The following is a 12,767-nucleotide window of genomic DNA, read 5'->3' on the forward strand; positions in this document are numbered from 1 at the left end:
ACAGAGCTCGGGCGCTCGGGAGACTTTTTTTTTTTTTTACCTACTAAAATAACTTTATGGACAAACGCCAGTCTGCGAGACACATGCGAGCGGAGAACATTTTGGCACCGATAAAAAAAAAAAGAAGGTAAAAGCGCTCCACCGAGGTACCAAAGTTGTTGTTTTTTTTTTTTTTTCCAGAAGCGAGGAAATGGCTGTCGGTGCCGTCGTGGCACGTCACGTGGCTGTGGCACCGCCCGCCCCATTGGCCGGCCCCGACGCCGAGGCAGCCGCCATGTAAGGAGCGAGAGCTTCGCCCCTCGCTGCAGCCTTAAAATGGCGGACCTCGCCCGGCAAGGCGAGCGCAGCCCCGGGGCTTCTCCCCCCCTAGATCTTGCTTCTTCCCCCCCTCCATTCCACTTCCCTCCCCTTCGCCTCCGCTGAAGTTTTTATAAACCTTTACAGATTTGAGTAGAAACAGATTTCTCGCAACTTGCTCCGCGTCTCGATTTCACAGCTCAGCATACACTCAAGGCACTGTCAAAAGCTTGACAGCGTTCCAGGGAAAATATTAACTGTAAACTTTCCAACGGGAATTGAAGGCGCACGTGGCAACCTAACAGGACGTCCCCTCCGCCAAAAGGCAATGTTTGCACGTGTTTCCGAAGCTGGTGTAGCCACAAGAGTTGCTGCAACCCCCAAGATGGCCCCGCGCAATTGTGAAGGACACGTCCTCTCCGGCAGCGAAACAAGCCGTGTGCCTCGCAGGCCGGACCCGTCGAACGCTGCATGCTCTGATGTATAAATATTTGCCTCTGGCTAAAGTTCAAGCAGCCCTCTGTGGCTGCCAGACACAACAGAAAACCAACATCCAAGGGAAAGTGTTTACTGCGGCACCGGCCAACACAGCGACTGCCAGCGAGCGAGCCGCTCGCCTTGGCCTGGCCCGCGGGCGCTTATCACAAAGTACCTGGCCGGCCGCCACCTTGCGCCTGCCGCCCTTCCTGGGAAATGGTTAATTTATATAATGCACTCGTTTGCCCTCGCATACGGCACGCGGGGTCTGTGGTGGCCAAGAGCAAACTTATGTCTCCCAAGACGTTAACCCTTCGTTAAGTGAATGTCACTAACGCCGTTAGTTTGGGCACATTCCGTCCACCCCCATTTCTGAAGTCGAGCAGTCACCTCGGACATGAACGCGCCTGCACACACACAAAAGCTTGCGGAGAGCTGCTCCTCTGCAAAACCAACTGCCTGCGCATGCTGGGAAGATACAACAGAAAAGCAGTTGTATACGGGACATCTCTCAGCAGCAAAAATTAATAGATTTTGAAACATAAAGAGCTGGTTGGTGATGCAACGCTGTTTAAAGGATTCAAAAATTAATTTTGTCACCCCTCTCCCACTCTCTAAACCAAACGTTACTTGGAGTCTTCACCAAATACGGGTAGCTAAATCCAAGTAATTCAACTCGTGAATCAGCAGCTTCAGGTATTCATAAAATCACTACAGAAAGGTAACGGAAGGAGAAAAAATCCTATCTAGGGGAACCCTACACGAAGCCTGACTATTATCATTGTGGTCACCCTTGAAATGGGTTCCCGATGCATCAATAATCGTAGTGTTAAAATGAAGTAAATGAATTTGCAAAGATCCTGCCCATCTGACTTGTTTCTGCCGTAAGTCAAACAAACTTTGTAACTAACAAAGAGGAAAAACTGTATTTTAGGAAAACTTCTTGAAGAAAGAATGAAAATGGAGTTTGGAAGGAAGGAAGAAAAGAAGGAAATAAGAAAAAGAAAGAAATTTTAGTATTATAATTTAACGAAGAAGCAAAGAGACTAAAAAAATTCTTCTGATGTTGCCTTTAATAAATGCATTTAAGCCACCTAAAAATTTGACTTCTTTCACACAGTATATATGCTAAAGTAGATGCAAGTTACACAGTTTGGTACAGCTCTAAAACAGAAAAAAAATCTTTACTCCTTATTCCTCTCTTAGTCTAGACTTAAGAAGTTGCAAGTTCACTATAAACCCCTAGAAATAATCTATCAACTAATCCCATTTTCTTCTTTGTTTTCTTCATATGAGTCTTAACAACACAGCTCGCTCTATTCAACCTGACTGCAGCCCACAAGCAGTGGGTGATGTCAGTGCCGTCGATCTCCTTTAGACCTAAGAAGCCCAGCACTAATAGTATCAGGACGGGCTTCCAGGAGGCCCAAGCGAATCATGTGAAAGAGGATCACAGAGGAATGTTCTGTTCCCACTGCGAACAAGACAGAATTAACTCTGAGATGCTTCCTTCTGCTGCCCTGTTTGTCTGAAAGGTCAAGACGATTAGCTCTTGTATACTCGGAACCAACCGTCAAAACAAAACGTATGCTAAACCTTCATCTATTTTAAACACACAAGACACACTTAGGAAAGATCGTTTAAGATGTGTTTAAGGCATAGCGTGTTATGATTTTTCATTCTGTTCGTTTGCTGCTGTGCAGCAACAGCTGCCTGTTAACGTTTTGTTATTTCAAGAAGATTCAAGGAGGTTTTTTTGATGAATAATTACCTTTTTCTGATAAACATAAAGAAAGAAATGAAGAGTGTGGACAGAAAAAAAGAAAGCCTGATGTTTAAGTCATCATGCATTTTAAAAAAAAATTCCACTACATTGGCAAGCTTAATTCATTACAACAATTACTCTATCAAGCGGATTTCTATGGAAATGTATACATCATTTACAACAGTGAGGATTCCTTTACCAGTCATATCTTTGAAGTCCAAAGATTAAAAAGCAGATACACTGAAAGCATTAAAATTGTCCAAGTGCTTTGATATGGTGTTTGTCTACATTATGCAGAAGCAAAGGTACTTACCAGATCTTAATTGACTATATATTTAAGGATGATCATAGCAACATATTCAGCATATTACCAACGGGTATGAAATGTTACACCCAATAAATGTTGTGTGGCATGTACCTAATGGGTATTCCATCATGTTCAAAGAGTATAAAACAAATACAGAAAAAAAATTCATCCAATTGTATCTTTTTGATTGAGCATCAATGTAAATATAGACTGAAGCAATCAAAATGCTGGAAATATAAATATTCCTTTTAAAGCCACTGAATCCATCACTTCACTAGGAAAGGCTTAGCTATGTTATTTGCAATTCCCTCATTGCACAACAATGTACATTACTGTCTGTAAGCTCTAATTTGGCATGGCGCATCATTAATGACCTGAATGGTGGCTGTTTCACACATACATATTTAATTACAACAGCTGAACAAATTACATATTTATGCTTTATAAAGGGGATTGCCAGTCTAATTCATTTGCTATGCATGCAGGTACAGGGCTCCATCTGCAACAGCATCTGCACAACAAGAGCTAACAATTATCCATTGTAAGTGAGTGAGTGTATCTGGTGAAACCTGTAAGAGATGCAATCATATTAACCACTTCACTGCCTACAAACTAGTATTTTCTCAATGGACCACAATATTTTAAATAATTTATTAACAATAGTACTACTTTGCATTTTCACAACATCCCTCATTCGAACATGTCTGAGCACTTTATATGCTATAAAAAATTAAGCCTTAAACACTCCTGTGAGGAAACTAGTTCTTATCCCAACTGCAAATACGGGGAAAGGAAGGCACCTAACCATAAAGGGCTGGTTCCTCAAAAGGCACAATAGGCTTCCATGGACCTACGCTGACTTACATTATTTTAACCCATGATCCCAAGTTAAAGGTAACTTGCCCTATATGAAAAGTGAGGTAAAAAATCAGCCGCAAAGACAGAGTCAGATCTCCGTAAAATTAATACAGTAGTTTAAGCTTTAGAAGAGTTGGCTTCCATGGGCTTTTGACAGAGCTTAAAATTGTTATCCACAACCTACCACCCTTAATTGTACAAAAACTCTTACTGAATTATCTAACAAGCCTTCCAAAACATGAATAATTATTTCTAAAAATTCATGGAGAAATAGTGAGAGAACAGAATATTGGAAAAATACAAATGTGATATAAATCTTCCAGAAAGAAGGGAAGAGGAATCCTTGCTCTAACGGTCCAAACTAATGTTTACAAAGTAAAGAATTAACAAAACAAAGCTCGTAAGAGAGACAACTGCGCTGCCTGAACCCATCTGCGTTACTGTTTTAGCGTGGATATTTCTTTGACAAACTAGATAGATCTATGGTGTATATTGAGTAGAATTACAGTATTAATAGAACAATAAAAGTCGTATATTTAGATTCTGGCAAAGTACTTAGTGCAAACTCTCATAAAATTTTGCATGTGCAGCATTATCTTGACTTAGTTCTGAAGTTATTGAATGGATTGAAAAGTTATTGTAACATACGAAAATTATGAACAATCACCTACTCATTTAGTGAAGTACTCCAGAGAAAGGCAATAGTCAGAAAGCGAGCCTCATCTTATTTTAAATCTTTTTTAAAAGAAAAATAGGAAGGGAATGAAAATCGTTCATAGACATGAAACAGATGTTTGATGCACTTCCAGAAGAACAGAGAAACAAAGAAAGGTGCTAGAAATTTGGAAGCAGTCTGAGCACAAAATGAATTTAGTTTCAGAAAAACGGACAAGCACAATAAGAAAATCAAACAACTGTAAAGACGGAAAAAAAATGAGAAAACACAATGTCAATATAAGCACGTCAGTGATAGCAAAGAGATGATTTTACAAGAGCTTGCAATGTTGTATCACAGTAGCAAAAGTCTGTGAAACTTCTGGCAGTCCCACATTTTAGAGGAGTGGAAGGGTTTTCGTTGCTTTGGATATTTAGAAGTGAAGCAGATAATCAGTGCTCTGTAAGAAAGGCTATATACCCACAAGACAAGAGCAAACAAGTCCTTTCCGTCTCTAATTTCTTTGGCTTTACAGGAATGTTGAATAGCTTGAGAATTTTCACTTAATAAATATATAATAAATCTAAGGATCAGCCTAAGTATAGGATTATGGAAAATTATTTCAACTTCAATACCTGAAAGAGGAAGCATTTAGAAGTAAATGAATCAATAGTGAAGTTTCCCACTATCATTTACAGGCTCTATTTAGAAATAAATAGGTCTAAATAGGCTACTTGGCATGGAGCAGCTGTAGGTCAACATTCTACATCAGACACTGTAATTTGCCATAAGTGCAGAGGTGCTCATTAATTACAGGGAAATTTGAAAGTATCCCTCAGGCCTATGCTGTAGCTGCCAAACTGTTCAGTGAAGTGCAGGCACCCTCCAGGAAGTTCTGGTGCTGCTGCTGCTTCAAACACATGATTGGGCTGCGCAGTACAAAAGATCAGCTGTCCCAGGATGGATATCTCAATTGGAAAAGCTATTTTATCGAATTAACAGCTATGGTGCTCTATGAGTGCACCAAGTGTCACAGCTGCTTCCATGTCAGCATCCAACATCATCTGGATCTGCTGGCCCCACTGATTTCCCTGAAACACACTTCTCTGGCTCTCCCTCAGACGATCGAGCAAAAATACGGGACAGAGCACCATTAGAAAGAAAAAAAACATTCCCTTTTTAAGGCTGTGAATGGTGGAATAGGAATTCCAGACGCCTCCTTCCCTCAGCAGGGCAGCTCCAACTTCCTCTTGGCCCAATCTGCCTGATATTTCTGGATCCTGGCACTAGTAAGTGACAGAAGGAACTCTGCACAGCGCTGAAATCCTGGGCAAGCCAGCATATAAACTCTGCACATCTTCAGTGACACATGCAGCTGTATCCTCTGTGATCCATGCATGAGCAGGGGAGTTGTTCGAAGGTTTAAACAGCTCAAAAAGAAACAAAAATATATTTATTTTTAAAAGGGGGGAGGTGCAATTGCTCAGTGCACACATGCCAGGCAACATCTCTGTAATTACATTTTGTTATGTTGCAATGCCTGCTTTTTCTACACCCTTAATTAGGCAAGAAAAATCAGGAGAAAGCTCATCACAATTTCTCCCCGGCTTCCTGGGTTAACATCACACAGGATCAACTACTGTACCTAAATGCCCTGTCACAGTACCTCAAGTGACCTTGTCAACCCCGAAAGCTGGTCAACAATCCTCTTAATGCTGGGGAACACAAGCTATAGTTTTAACACCACTGCCAGGGAAAGATGCTAGCAAGAAAATAAGATTTACTTACTGCTTATATTCTTCTTTTAAACACAGAGGAGTCCAAAGCAACTTATCAATAAAAGTACACTTAAAAACAAGGCAGGGAGCGAGGGGGAAGACCATCTCCAAATGAGTTTGCCTGCTACTTGGCTTAGATGAGAATGCGTGCAGGGCTGGCAGAGAGACTCTGGGATAAGGCCAGCTCGACTGCACGGCAGCTGGGTGAGAATATGACAAGGCAACAATCTTCAGTGCTCCAAAGTAGTTACCCCAAAGGATCAAACAATTTAGATATGGATTTTGATAGCCTGAGGTTTAATTTTTTAAATTTTTACTTCTCCAAAGTCATCTCAATCAAAAAAGTATTTTAAGTTGCACTTATTGTTTAATGCTGCATTCTCAAAAACATATTTAATGACTCTTCTGTAAAAAAAAATCTGCCTTTACATTATATATAACAAAAGTGATTAGATTACTGCACGTTTCTAAAGCTGCAGTTTTCTGCTCTGGAACCACAGCAGGAGTATTCTATTCATATGAGTAAATCTATTTTTATAATACATTTTCTGGGACAGTTTGGCTTTGTTTTCTTTCATTTGTTTTGTTTCAGTTAGTTGGAGCATTTTTACTTAAAGATGGGGTCAGTTTGCAATTTGGTATAAATCTGAATACTTCAACAAAAGAGCAAAGCGATGGGGTTTTTTTTACCCGTTATGGGACTGAACCTTCATCATGCTTAACTTACTCCATTTGCATATGTGATTTTTCCATGCCTCATGCCATAATCACTCCTCTACGTAATTCTGCAATTTGCAACTGGAGAGAGAATAACAATTTCATAAACAAGATTATAACTCCAGGTATTTAATAAAGCAACAGGAATGCAGGATTACAAAGGAACAACTAAGGTACCACACAGAAATTCCTCTGAAGGAACTAAAGCTGGAAAAAAAGAAAAATTACAATAACTGAAAACAGATTTTTGCAAATTTTCCAGCCTTGTTCTTTAGGCAACCATAACTCTTTAAACTGTCATTCGTAAAATTCCAGTCCGATACTTCCCAGATTGTTGCAGTGGGTGCCTGTAACTTCAGTAGCTGCTCTCGTGACTGTGGTGCCACCGCAGTTGTGTTCCTGCAACACAGAATGCTTGTGGTGTCACAGAAATACTAATAATACGGGGGCCTAATTTAAAAGCTAATAATGAATCAGTTTCTGTTGAATTGCCTGGAAAAGGGAAGCTATCAAAGCGTTTAGTATCTTGCTGTGTGCATGTATAGCTGACAAATGTGTTAAGAGCACTGAGTTCAAATGTCAGACGCTGATCCAGACTGGCCGAGGCCTGCTAGGTGCAATGAACTCTCCCCCAAAGAAGTTTACTGTAAAGAGGCCAAGTCGTTCTCTTAAAATAGCCTGTGTTAGCTGGATCCAAGAATTACAATCCCCTTGGCCAAAGGTGTACAGTCGGGGTGACTTCTGCTCCCTCTTGTCAGACCTTCACGAGCCCAGAACAGTCATGTCTCTCTTAAATTAAGAGAAACTGTTTACAGAGCTAGAAATTTAATGCCAAACAGGAACAGCCCTGAAAACAAGTCAGTATGGGTAAATCAATGGACTACACCGGGGAAGAACTTCAAGCATTTGCCAAGCCTAAGCAGCTGAGAAATTAATTAAAATGTTCCAGTATTCCAAATTATCTTGGAACTTCAAATTTCATCACCGCACTTCATCTCCTGCCCAGAATGAAGCAGGGCTGAAGCCCAGCCTCAGCCAGTTGGTGCTTTCCTGGGGGAGCAATGAGAGCTTCCAGGGAATACTCTACACGAGCCCAGCCACCAGTCCAGTAGGGTCAAGATGGGGAAAAAAATGTAAAATCCCTCCCAGTTCCCATTTGGCAAGCACAACCCACCTTAGCTGATAGACATTACGATCACCAGTGGTATTTCCTAGCATAAAGATTGATCTATTAAATGGATTGGCAGGTCATATTCCTACTGTGCAGTCTCTTGCTAAAAGCAGCAAAAAGAGCCTCTTAGTAACTGTTTTGCTTTGTTTTGAAAACAATATAGATGCACGGTATTTTTTTAGTTGTGAATAGTTCGTACTTAAAAATCCTACTTAAAAAATGTATTTGAATTAACTTGCCTGTATTTGACTCCTCCAGAACACGTTTCCCTTTAGCATACATATTTTGGGCTCTGCCGCTTTCTGACTTTAGAATCAAGTTTGATGGTAAACTATTATTTCTAATAAGTTCTAAATGTTCCTTCCTTTCTAAGAAGCACAAATTTGCTGCCAACACACAGCTCCAATTCACAGGAATATTTATTGTGCTGATAATTGAACTCCAGTCATATGACTGAAAGAGGCTAACAAAAAAAAAAAAAAAAGGCAAAAAGCTCAACTGTAATTTCTAGACATCTATAAATTTCTTATTCTTTGTGCAGAGAGGAAGCTCCCTGGGGCTTTCTGGATAGCCTCTGTTTTATTTATCACCCACTCTTTTCCAATCTGTGAATACCATAATTCTTCCTCTTGCAAAGAGATGAACATGGCCTCAATCACACGCTCTCCTTGTATCAACTACACATTGCTAACAGCAGTTATGATAATGGGAAATATTGACAACCCAAGATCTTGGTATCAGTTTCAGTTCCCATTGGCTAAAAAAACTCGTATCTGAGGTGCAAACCAGTCTGTGGTCAACTCTAACCATTGCTGCTGCCCTCGAACTTGGTGTTTGGAAGAGGAACATGAGCAAAGGTGTTCTCAAAAGGATGCTTCTCGAGCAGAACTGCTGGCAGTGGAGGCCATGGGAAGGGAGGATGCAGACCAGGGTATGGGCAGACCCTGTGGATCTTAAACTGTTCATTGTGCTGTAAAGCTAGTCAGCTTGATCACAGTCATTTTTGCACTAAGCAAATGTACATACTATATTCCTGCAGCTCACATACAATAACAAAACCCAACAAATTTTGTCTAATCAAAGGTACTTGAGTTTCTGAACAAACAAGTGAGCATTTGCCATGTAGCTCATTTCTTGTAAGGCACAAAAATGTCTACTTCCAGGCTCTTAAATTACTTTTCCTGCTAAATGAGCTCCAATTGGAAAGAGGTCATAAATTTTCAAGAAGATCTCAAAGTAATTTTAAATATATTTTATTATTTTCACTTTATTTTGTCAATGATATTTTTATTACAAACTTAAAATACTTTTGCAGATTGATTTTATCCTTAGCAGTTTGGAAAATGCAGATTTTTTTTTTTAGTGCTTTAAACAGACCTTAATTTAATACCACTATTTGGGGTTCAATCACCATCAAATCTATGTTTATAATGCTTTCCTGTGTCCAAATAGCTTTCTGTGCTCCAGCACACATTGTTTAATATTTCTGCATTAAAAGAAACTTCTCATTTTGCTTAATCTAGGTGACTCTGCCAAGAAGTATTTCCGAGCATGAATAAGCCATGAAACATATATTCGAATTCAGATTAAAAATATGCATTTTTAGCTCGAAATTAAGAATAAACACTTGGAATCAAACCTTGGCACTGTTAGGGTCAATGGGAAGAGTTTAAAAGTGAATTGTTTATGATTAAGGAGATCTGAGTTCTAGCATCAACTCCGCACATGCTGAAGATTCCAACTATCATTGTCCTTTTTTCACCAGTAAAATAGGAATAATGCCTCCCCGCATTGTGGCAGATCGTTTCTGAAAAATTCAAAGTGTTCTATGCATTTGAAATATACAAGAGTCACATGAACATTTCAGTAATTTCAACAATTTCTTAGTATTATCTGGTACTACACTGGGAAATACAACTGAACCAAAGCTGCACAGCAGCTTGTGAACTTCAAGACTGCTGGTTTGAGAAAAAATGACGTGTCTCTTATTTTTAACACTGAGCAAGGCTGGGATTTTTTAAATGTCCAGGCATATTAGTTTTGGCTTTTAAAACAGTTCTGAGGAGTAAAACTCTGGTATCTGCCTGAGTTACTGGTCAGATTAAGTCTCTTCACCATTGTCGTGCACATGCCTTTGATGCAAATGAGATCTGGACAATCATTTGCCTACTCCAGCTGTACCGGTTCCCACTGACTGAGTAACTTTCCCTGGAAGTTACTTTTACTTGCCGTGGGGCTTTTCAAGGGTTGCATTTCTGCTTTCTTCTCTCCTGCCAAACAATACGATAAGTCCAAGTTCGTTTTCCAAACAAATGGAGAATTTCATATTAACAAACAAGCCAAGTCCTGCTGCAAACGGAAAACATTGATAAGAGAGTACAAAGAAATATTCTCAACTACTGGCCACAATTAAACTTATTTTAATGAATTATAGCTGTGCGTACACACTGGAAAAACTGTCACAAGAGATACCACCAGACACTCAGCTGCCATTGGCCTGAGGTGAGCTTGGCTATTCAGGTCCCTTCAAACGTTCCTGAGAAATTTCTGGGGCATCCTAGCTTGGGGCAGTGGTTTCTATCTAAATGACAGCCTCAAATAACTGCAGCTGAAGAACATCTCACAACTCCTTGTGTGCTTTTTAATGTCCTGCCTGTAGGTTTTGCCATTGCCCAAAGCCAGCTCTGACCAGATCTTTACAGCTGCCTAGACTGGAATCCAGCAAAGAAAAATGCTCTACTTTTTCACATTGGATTCTTTCAGTCTTTTCAGCAATATCCAGCTCCTTTTACTTTATGTACATATACATATCCATGCATTTATTAGCAGTGAATGGTATCAGATGGCTCTGCACACAAAAGCCAAAGCCTCAGGCAGTTACTTTTGAAGCTTCCCTGCATTAAGACACAATCAAAACGTTGGTGATGTAGAAGAGCAGTGTCCAGGATGAGAAAGCTGGTTTGCCATGTAATATTGAAACCACTCTGAGTTGCACTCAAGCCCAGTTTCCCTTGGTCTTTCCTTTGTGGTCTTTTCATACTGTCACTTAAATGCCAGTTTTGCTATTGTTATTTTGGAGATGTGGATGGATGCCTGTTGCAACCACCAGTGTCTCAAATGCAGTGAGGAGCCATGCACAACTCACCCCCCTGCGATCCTGCAAGCTGAGAATATGCCTTGTTTTGTGTCATTCCATTACCATGCCAGAGAGCTGTTAAAACTGAAACCATTGATAGAAAAAAATGAATCAAATCTAGTAAAGTGCACAGCAGTATGGACTACGGCACAGTATGGAAATATTAAAACAGCATCACTGTGCAATAAATTGTGCATTATGTAGATCAATTATTGGCTAAATCAAATATGAATCAAAGCGCTGCACAAACCACAAAGGTAGAAAAGCTCAATAAGGTCATACAGCCCACCTTTGTGTCTGCAGAACGGTCCCTACAAAGACATTTTTAGTCCTTTCTCCTACTTTCAAATGACTCAAATTGAAGGGCATTTAATGTTACTCCTTGGGGAGTACTCCACATATACTACATTTCTTTGATGGTATGCTTTTCAGTTGTACTCCCAGGTCCCAATCTAAATTATCCTTCACTCTCCTTAGTGTTCACACCCTTCATATCATCAAAGATCTTTTGCATCTTCTCCCTAAGGTGAATTATTCATATTTAGTGCACCAGACTGTGATAGCATTATCCTCAATAAATAGCATATACATAAGGAACCCATTGACTTAGAGGAAGTCTATCTCTGGACCAGGTTGTTAAAGAAATACGGACAGGGCAATCTGGCCTTAATCTTCATCCATAAATCAATAATACCAGATACCCTCTGCAATTTCTCTTTGTTCTGACTTTCTGTGAGTATAGTCGTTAGAGCTTCCAATAACTGCAACCGCGATATTTTCTGGGTAGCAAAACAAGCCAAGTGAAAGAATTGATGAACCCCATTAAGACAATAGGATGCTGCCACAGGAGTAACCCAGCTGAGAGGGCTTCCATGGATTCACTGCTGGATTTAGTACATTTGCTTATGTTCCTACTTGTCCAAGGCTCTCTCCATGCCCCTGGGTGGTCACTGAGACATCACATCTCCAGCCAATGGGTGCAAGCTAGGGAAGGTAACCAGGGAGGGAGATTTTTTAAATTGTTGTTCAAAAAGACATGAAAAAAAAATTTTGACCCCTAAAAGAGGACTGTCGAGAAGGCCAGCATTTAATGGTTTGTAAACACAAACTCAGAGTTATAAATGCATTGCTTATTCCCACTGTAATCCCTTTTCAAACTGGTTCCCCTGATGAATATAAGGACTATTGATTTTTAAACCCATGTAGGATCTTAGAGACAATGCAGACTGACTTAATTATAATCAATAAAATTTACAGACAGTGATGCAACCCAGCAGAAATATTCCTACCAAAATGTATGGCATAAGAATACCCCAGTTTCCCCACTGCACTGCTAGAATATAACCTTAATACATATTTTATTATGTACAGAAGCCTGTCTGTGAATCCATCAGAAGATCACCTGCATCTCCACAGTTACAACTCATTTGCTAGTACCTACAGTTAGCTTTACGTGTCTTCAATGAGCAAAGGGAGAGGGAAGTTCCACCAGTCTTTACAGGAGCTACCGCAAGCGTATTTCTTATTTTGGATGTTCCCCCACCTTACTCTCAGCACCTCTAGTTGAAACTGTTTCTATTGCGCTGATACAGCACTGAAGGGCAGA

General features: G+C 40.1%; 1 protein-coding gene across 15 annotated transcripts in view; it reads right to left on the reverse strand.

The window, feature by feature from the left end:
• The window catches only part of NFIA (nuclear factor I A), a 356,165-nt gene that overhangs the window by 181,735 nt on the left and 161,663 nt on the right, over positions 1 to 12,767 (reverse strand). The window lies entirely within an intron of this gene.

Source organism: Cuculus canorus, chromosome 8 (genome assembly GCF_017976375.1).
Source record: "Cuculus canorus isolate bCucCan1 chromosome 8, bCucCan1.pri, whole genome shotgun sequence".
Lineage (NCBI taxonomy): Eukaryota > Metazoa > Chordata > Aves > Cuculiformes > Cuculidae > Cuculus > Cuculus canorus.